This window comes from Acomys minous (genome assembly GCF_964271855.1).
Source record: "Acomys minous genome assembly, chromosome: 1".
Taxonomy (NCBI): domain Eukaryota; kingdom Metazoa; phylum Chordata; class Mammalia; order Rodentia; family Muridae; genus Acomys; species Acomys minous.
Genome location: NC_140483.1, coordinates 13,973,759 through 13,983,065, shown reverse-complemented (window position 1 = coordinate 13,983,065; position 9,307 = coordinate 13,973,759). Strand labels below are relative to the sequence as shown.

Below are 9,307 nucleotides of genomic sequence, written 5' to 3'. Positions count from 1 at the left end.
AATTCTGATCTGCAGTACAGCTTAATAGTCACTGTTGATTTCGATAATTCTGGAGAGTTCCAGAAAGGAGAAACCATTGTCTAGCTAGCTACTCATGTATCCTAGCTGTTAGAAAAACAAGGCTACCACCATTTGGTGCAATTTACATGGCTTTGTGATTGACCAGACTTGGGTGAGACAGAGTGAAGACGTGACAGTCACATGTGCAGAGAAGCTGGGATCTGGTCAGTTCCGTGCTTCCTTGGAGATGCACCAGCATCCCAGACACTCAGTGAATTTATCATATATAATCTGTCATATGTACACTACACTAGAGTCAGTTTCTCCGGCTGCCTAGTAAAAGATGCTTTGGTGTCTAGATTTTAGTGTCACAATTATGACAGGAGCAGTCCTATATAAACCTTTGTGGGAACATGTTTTCATTTCTCTAGGTCAGTGGTTCTCAATCTTCCTAATGCTACAACCCTTTAATATAGTACCTCATAGTGTGGTGACCCCCCCCAACTATAAAATTATTCCTTTGCTACTCCATAACTATAATTTTGCTACTATTATGAGTCATAATGTTGAAGTCCAGGTTCGCCAGACCAGGTATTGAGGAGAGTGTGTGGAGTCAGCAGCTAATCACTCAGCAGACTTTTTCTTTGAGGGAGCAAAACTTAAATCTCTGGGGCCAGTGAAAAAAATTGGGAAAACACAGACAGACAGACAGACACACAGACAGACAGACAGACAGACAGACAGACACACACACACACACACACACACACACACACACACACACACACAGAGTGTGTAAACATGTTTTTGTTTTGATCCCAGGTGTGGGATGGGGAACAGACTTGTAAGAGAACAGGTGATGTTTATCGACTAGAAGACAAACCACCTCATAGGGAGGCTTGGTTTTTGCCAGCTGAAAAACATCTTAGTACAGACGCTGAGAGGAGATATATATATATATGAGCTCAAACAGGAGGCAGGGCTTTTGGGGTCTTGGTGTTGCTTGGCTGTTCATCACTCCACTTTTAGATGCTCCTAGAGAAACTGCTCCAGAGAATGCTTTGGGGCTCCAGGTTCCGGATGCTGTTCTAGGTTCCAGCAGCAACTTTGGTGGAATTGCTGATCGGCTGAAATTCTGCCGGCTATGCGAGGGGAATCGCTCCCAGGAACTGAATCGAAAAAGATCTACTTCTCTGTTACCATTAACCTCTTTTCTCTTCTATTTAGGTAGGTGGGTTGGAAGGGAGGTATAAAGCATTAAAGAAGCTCAAATAAAGTAGGTTTGGAAAAGGTTGAAGCCTACAGGTGGCGCCCAATGTGCTTTGGGCACAATGGGTAACTTAATTTCTAATGTTGTGAAGGAGGATACAGGCTTTGAAGATGCAGAGATGCTGTTTCAGGGCGTCAGCAAAATCGCAGCCGAGGTTGCAAAGTTCTTTCCTGCTTTATACCCAGAGGGAATTTTCTGTTTTTTCTTTGTCTTTTTACTGTATTATATTTTTAAAAGATTGGAAGACGGACTAATAAGATAGGAAAACTGGAAGGGTCAGTAAATCCTATCGTTCTGGGAAGGATTGCAGAGTTGGCTGTACAACTAGAGAATTTGCGGGCAGAGGTTGAAGCATTTGGAAAGCAAAAGGCGCCATTGGTAAAGGGAGAACACCTGGTGACCGAGGGCCAGTGTTTCCCACAATTGCCACCGTGCCCTGCTCCACGTGCCAGGTGTTCAGAGCACCAGCGTGGGGAAGGGGGCAGCCAGAGAGGCTGTAAAGATTCTAGAGGAACAGGAAAGCAGACAGGCAAAAAAGGGCTTTGGAGCCAAGTGCTCCCCTAGAGGAATTCGCTGGGGCTACCCAGACACCATCAGCTTTTCCGGTCTTTGTGCAGCATATCCCTGCTAATGATGGTGGTGAGGCTCATGATGAGATGGCATGGCGTGCAGGAAGTATGCTAGGTTTGAAGCATTTTAAAGAGGCTATTGTATGGAATGCATTAATTTTTTGTTCAACAAATGTGAAGTAACTGGGCTACGCAGCACAGACTTACTTATTCCCCAAGATTGGAAGGGACTAGTGTCAGCTGTGTTAGAAGCTGCTCAGCAGTTACAGCGGTTATCGTGGTGGAGAAATGAAGCCACAAGGATAGAACAACAAATATAACAAGGGGGAATAAATGTTGTTAAAGATCAATTGCTTGGTGAAGGGCGTTATGCTGACTTAAGAGAACAAACCCGATCTAAAGATGTAGTAATTGAACAGTGTCGTGTTGCAGCCTTAAGAGCTTGGGACATGGTTGAGGAGCCTGGAAGAACAACCACTTCATTTACTAAGGTATTTCAAGGCCCTGGAGAGGCCCTCACGGAATCCTTACAGAGATTGGGTTCAGCTCCAGATAGAGCCACACCAGATCCTGAGAGCAGACAGGAGGCATCGACACTGAATGTAAGAGAACAATTAGACCATTGAAAGCATGAGGAGCCCCATTAGATGAGTGGAAAAAAGGACAGCAAATTTTGGTTCTCAGGAGCATCAAGCCAATATCATAGGACAAGCTATAGCCAGAGGTCTCATATATCAAAACACCTGGTGCTTTAACTGTGGTAAATTTGGCCATGTACAAAGAAACTGTAAGGTTAAAAGACCTCAAAATAACAGGTGCACTAACTCTGGAGAAAATGGTACTCGTAGGAGAAAACCAGGGGCTTCTGGCTGTGATGGTGAAGGGGGACTAGGCACTAAGGAAAAGACTCTCACAAGCTATGTATTTCTTCTCAGAACAGGATGCCTTTGCTTTGGCTGAATCTTGGCCCCTTGGCTACCGGTGTGGATGATGAAAAGAGGCAGAGAGAAAATGAAGCAAGTGAAAGACTGGGTAAGTAAAGCCTGGTGTGATAGCACGCAACTGTATCCCAATGCTAGAGATGTAGAGGCAGAAGGGTTAGAAGTTCAAGGCCAGTCTAGGCTACATGAAACCCTTCCTCAATCAAATAAGTGAAAGATGGAAGGAAAGAAAGAGGAAGGGAGGGAGAGGGAAGGAAAGAGGAAAGAAAAGCTGAGAGTGTGGAATGCACTCAGGAAATCAAGGGTTCCCATCCTTATCATCTGATTTTTTGGGGCTTGACAGATAGATTACACCCTATCATATCACTAGATCACCATATTGGGTTATAGAATGTCTTCATTCCTCAATGATTCCCCATTGATTCCCAGGGGCACATTTTTCTCTCACTATAGACAAGACTTGCTTTTCTCTACACATATGCAAAAGGAGCCAGATAGCCTCTGCCCTTTCACGTAAGTCTCATTTTCTTCCACCTAATATTTCTGTTAGAGTATTAATAAAGGCTCATTAAAGAAAAACTTCTGGTCAATAGAATAGAATTTTTGGGCCTGGTTGGACACCTAATATTCCAGTTGGGGCATGTCAATCAAGGAACCATCCTATGAGGGTGGGTTTATCTTAAGCCACGCAAAGAGATAAGTGGAATTGTCATTCCTTTAATGAGATACTGTACTTTTTCTTCCCAGAATTCCCACTTCTTAACACAGCCCCACAAAGCAAGAAGCCATGAGGTTCAGCAGTTTCTCAGTTAAGGTTCCTATTGCTGTGGTAAACACCATTGCCAAAGCAACTTGGGAAGGACAAGGTTTATCTGGTTTACACTTCCACATCACTGTTCATCATCAAAGGAAGTCAGGACAGGAACCTGGAGGCAGGAACCTGGAGGCAGGAACCTGGAGGCAGGAGTGATGCAGAGGCCATGGAGGGGGTGGGGGTGCTTACTGGCTTACTCCTCATGATTTGCTCAATCTGCTTTTCTTTTTCTTTCTTTCTTTCTTTTTTCTTTTTTTTTTTTCTTTCTTTCTTTTTTTTTTTTTTTTTTTTTTTTTTTTTTGATTTTTTGAGACAGGGTTTCTCTGTATAGTCCTGGCTGTTCTGACCTCGCTTTGTGGACCAGGCTGGCCTCGAACTTGCAATGATCCGCCTGAGCCTGTGTCTGCCTCACAAGTTCTGGGGTTAAAGGTGTGCCCCACCACCAGGCTCAACCTGCTTTTCTAAAGAATACAGAGCAGCCAGCCCAAGGATGGCCCCACCCACAGGGGTCTGGCCCTCCCCCACTAATCACCATTTAAGGAAATGCCCTACAGGCTGCCTGCAGCTCCATCTAATGGATGCATCACTCCCTCCTCTGGTTTTTTTGAGTCAGGGTCTCTCTGTGTAGCCTTAGCTGTCCTGGACTCACTTTGTAGACCAGGCTGGCCTCGAACTCACAGAGATTTGCTGGCCTCTGCCTCCTGGGTGCTGGGATTAAAGGTGTGTGCTATCACTCCCAGCCCTACTACGTGATTTTTTAAAATATATTTTATTAATTTATTCATATTATATCTCATACTACATGATCTTTAACATTAAGTTTCACCTTAATAAAAAATGCTAATGATTGTGCTGTCAATCAAAAAGCATTTACTTGTTTGTTTTCTCTGTCTCTCTGTCTCTGTCTCTCTGTCTCTGTCTCTGTCTCTGTCTCTGTCTCTCTCTCTCTCTCTCTCTCTCTTTCTTTCTCTCCCTCTCTCCCTATTCCACTGACTTTTTCTCTGTGTTATATGGTTATATTAGCACTTGGGTAAACTTAACTTTAAATTTTCTTCCTGGCCTTGAGAGATGGCTCATCGGTTAAGAGCATTGTCTGCCCTTCCAGAGGTCCTGAGTTCAAGTCCCACCAACTACGTGGTGGCTCACAACCATCTATAACGTGATCTGGTGCCCTCTTCTGGCCTGCAGGCTCACATGCAGGCAGAACACTGTATAAATAATAATTAAATAAATAAATTTTCTTCCCATAGAAAGGACTAAAAAGAGTTGCAGGCTGTGTGGCACACACCTATCGTCTTAAGTAGTCCCAGGGACCCTGCGAAGGAGAATCAGTTGGCACCCTCCACTGCACTCAGCTTTATGTGGTTTCTGGCCTTTGAAGTTGGATCTATGGGCTTGAACGTCACGCATTTTATCCACGGAGCCATCTTCTCAGTCCTATCACCTGTTTTCAAAAGCTCAGGGAGCAGTGCATGCACGCCTCAGGAAAATGACCATCCTGTTTCAGTTTAATATCATCTCCTTTTTTGTGTGCACCTTGGAAAGTGGATAGTCTGGTCCTTATTAAAAGGAAAAAAAATGAGGGTCCAAAATATGAAGTAACTGCTTTCAAGTTGGCCAAGTTTCCTCTTACAGTGGTGGGGAACCAGAACCAGTTCTTAACCGCCTTCGTTCTTTTTTTTTTTTTTTTTCCATGATAATAGAGATGCTTTCTTTGTAGGGGAGCAGGAATTTAATCAAACAAGCCAAATCCCATGTCATCTGACTCCTCGGGCTCCTCCTCCTTCTCTGGTCTTTCTCCTTCTCTGCTGCAGCAGGGGCAGAACCAGCAGCAGGAGCTACAGAGCCAGGGGCAGCAGAAACAGCCCGAGCCCCAGCAGCAGGCACACTGGGGAGCTTGCCAACACCTGAGCAATGACAGCCTTAGTGTTTTTTCCATTCAGCTCACTAATGACCTTGCTGAGCCGGTCATGGTCCACCTCCATGGCCATGATATGTAGTATCTTCTGGATGTCTTTGGCGCTAGGAGGGGGGTTACCCCTGAGGGTGACCAACAGGTAAGATGTCAGCAGCAGTGGACAGGCCTTATGAGTGGGACCCCCCTCATTCTAAGTTTAAGGGCTGTCCAGGGTCTGTGATGATACTCTTTGGTTATATATCCACAGATTCTCTCCTGCTCACATATGAAAGAAGAGGCTAGGAAGTGACGTGTTTAGTTGAAAACCGGGGTGTCTGAAAGCTGCGACAGAATTTCATTAGTTGGGAAAGACAATCATCCATGGTGATGCATGGTTCCTCTACTCTCCTGTCATCTCCTCATATTTCAGAGGGTGCAGCAAGCTGTTTCTGCCCCCAGCTTGGGTTCACAGAATAAGGAAAGCTGAGAAGGAAAGAGAAACCAGGCATGGCACAAATACACACATTGTACACATCCCCTTATTTGTGATGGGCAGCCTTGCACTATGTGGCCCAAGCCTGGCTGCGTGCCAGCCCCCTCCCTCCCGCCCCCCAGCACATTCCTTTGTTCCATGCTCAAGACTGCGTCAAGTTAGGGCCTCCTCCACTTCCCCTGTACTGGTCTCAATCCAGCCAACTCCTTCCCTGTGCTCAGCTTTCATCTCAAAGGCCTTCTCTTTAAAAGCCTTTCTATACAAATGCTTGATTCTTCAGTTTTACTAAAACCACTCCCTAAGACAAGGACCAGGGTATAAGTGGCATCTCTGGGGTGTTCCCTTAGGGAAAGGGTGAGGGAGTGGGAAGAGGGTCAGAAAAGCAAGAGAGGTGTGTGCAAAGGAAGTACTAGGAATCACGGAGCAACTGGGCATGGAGAAGTAACCCAGGGGGCAAGGGAAGCTCATCCCTTGGCTCCTGAGACCGTTCAAGGCCAGCCTCACCAGTGACACTCTTTCAACTCGTCAAGGGAATTGTACATTCATTGTATCTTCTCCTCCCTCTGCACATTACACGAATTTTCAAAGTCTCTGAGCAGTGAGGAAGTAGAGTTGCACATTTCTCAGCTTCAGCCTCTCTTCACTAAGGGTGGATCTTGGACCCTAGAATCCCTGTGGTGTGGAAGGGGCAGAGAAGGTTCTTGGGCAAAGAGACCCATGCTAAAGACTTTTACACTAAGGATCACTGCCCTGAGAGGACAGACGGGACGGGAGGGACCTGACCAGACACTGTGCTGCTCCACTGTTGTCACATCGTTCTCTATCCTAAGTCTTAGGGGAGTAAATAAGGCCTCACTGGCCCAGTAGAGAAGGGGACCAAGGGACCAGGGGACCCTAATATGCCTGAGAATGAGATCCGAAAAGTGATATTCAGAGTCCAAAGAACCTGCCCACAGTCAGAAAGAACTATTGAGCAGACTAAGACTTGTACACACACACATACACATACACACACACACACACACACACACACACACACACACACACACACACAGCCCTTAAGGAAACACCACTATCATAAAAAAATTAAAAGGCAGCCAAGCATGGTGACATACACCTTTAACCCCAGCACTTCGGTGGCAGAGGTAGGTGATCTCTGAGTTTGAGGCCAGCCTGATCTAGAGAGCATGTTCTAGGACAGTCAGAGCTACACAAATAAACCCTGTCTCAAAATAACAAATGTAAGTGCTAGTTTTTAAACTATTTTATTTTACTTTCTTATGCCTCTTTGTCCCTTCCAACACCTCTACATCAGATAGGAGAGAAAGAAGGTTAGAGGGGAGTGGGGGGTGGGATTCTCCTTAGCTTCTTCCTGCTGGTTAGAGTCCTCGGGTTCTTTGGGAAAATAACAGTCTCAGCACCAGGATATCTAGCAGTCCAGCACCAGCAAAGGACAAATGCAGAAGCAGGAAGAACTAGCAGCTTTCATCCTCCTCTGTCTGTCTCCTTGAAGCCCTTGAAACCTCCCCTCTCTGGGCTCTTGTATTTATACCCTCTCCAAAAGATCACACCCCTCTCTGAGAAGCATGAGGCAATTACTAGTTGTGGATAAACTGAGGCAGTCCCATATCCCACACTTGGGATTAAAACAAAAACGTATTTACATAACATAACTGAATTATAAAGAAACTAAAACTTTCACTACAAACAAACAAATATTAAATGGCATAAAATTTAGGGCTAAAGAGATGACTAAGTGGCTAAGAGTACTGATTTCTGTTCAGCCAGAAGACCTAGGTTCAACTCCATCAGCCACATGTTGGCTGACAATTGTCTATAAATCAGTCCTATTCCTGGTTTCAGAGAAAAATGCTTTTTTGTTTTCCCTCATTTATAATATTTTTGACTGTAGATTTAATGTTTTGTGGTACATTCCTTCTATTCCAAATTCAGGGGTTTTTGGTTTTTCAAGACAGGGTTTCTCTGTGCAACCTTGGCTGTCCTGGACTTATTTTCTAGACCAGGCTGGCCTCGAACTCACATCATCTGCCTGCCTCTGCTTCTCAAGTGCTGGGATTAAAGGCTTGCACTACCATGCCTGGCTCAAATTCAGGGTTTTTAATCATGAAGGAAATGTTCAACTTTAAAAGCCTTTTCTGCATCTATTTAGATGAGCATAAGACCTTTCTCCATTTTCTTAACATTGTAAATTTCATTTTTAATTTGCACATGTTGAACCATCCTTGCATTTCTGGAGTTAAACCAACTTGATATGGTGAATAATCTTTTTAATGTGTTGTTGGCTTCAGTTTGTAAGCATTTTATTGAGTTGTTATTTTGTTTAGTTTCTGGTTTGTGTTTTTGCACAAGGCTTCACTCTGTAGCTCTGGATGGACTGGAACTCACTATGTAAACCAGGTGGGCCTCAAACACAGAGGTGGTTCTCCCCTGCCTGCCACATGCCCAACTTATTGATAAGTTTTACATCCATATTTGTGGTGGTCTAAATAGGTATGGAGTCCATAGACTCGTTTGTTTGAATGTTTGGCCCATAGGGAGTAGCACTATTAGGAGGTGTGGCCTTGTTGGAGTAGGTGTGGCTTTGGAGGAAGTGTGTCACTGTGGAGGCGGGCTTTGAGGTCTCCTCCTTGCTGCCTATGGATCAAGATGTAGAATTCTCAGCTCCTTCTCCAGAACCATGTTAGCTTGCATATGGCCATGTTTCCTGCCATAATGGTAATGGATTAAATCTATGAAATCGTTTTCCTTTTAGGAGTTGCCATGGTCATGGTGCCTCTTCACAGCAATAAAATCCAAATTAAGACAATATTCATCAGAAGCATTGGTTTACGATCTTCTATTTTGCTTGTACTTACCCAGTTTTGGTGCCTGAATAATACTAGCTTCATAACGTGAGTTTGGTTGTATTTCTTTCCTTTGTGTACTCTGGAATAATTTGAAGATTAGTATGATAGAATTTAGCAGTTGAGTCCATGCAGGCCTAAGTGGTTTTATTTGGGGAGTCTTTTTTATTATTGCTTCAATTGTTTACACACCCTTGATTTATTTTTGGTAGGCCATCCATTTCTTCTAGATTTTCCCATTTCATAAACATATATATCTCCCATGGAATAAACATTTTCAAGGTATTCCTTATTGATCTTCTGGGCTTTATAGGTTATCTGTTTTTTGTTTGTTTTGTTTTTCTGAGACAGGGTTTCTCTGCATAGCCTTGGCTGTCCTAGACTCACTTTGTAGACCAGACTGGCCTCGAACTCACAGTGATCCACCTGCCTCTGCTGGGATTAAAGGTGTGCATGACC

At 44.3% G+C, this 9,307-nt stretch overlaps 1 long non-coding RNA gene and 1 pseudogene across 2 annotated transcripts; one reads left to right on the top strand and one right to left on the bottom strand.

The window, feature by feature from the left end:
- Positions 1-973: 973 nt before the first annotated feature.
- Positions 974-8,900, top strand: LOC311595053. Its single transcript, XR_014778296.1, has 3 exons — positions 974-1,227; positions 2,775-2,871; positions 5,760-8,900. It is a non-coding gene; the product is annotated as an uncharacterized lncRNA (long non-coding RNA).
- LOC311596627 (large ribosomal subunit protein P2-like) lies at positions 5,327-5,672 on the bottom strand (annotated as a pseudogene). The gene has a single exon. The product of its transcript is annotated as a large ribosomal subunit protein P2-like (transcript).
- Positions 8,901-9,307: the final 407 nt, after the last annotated feature.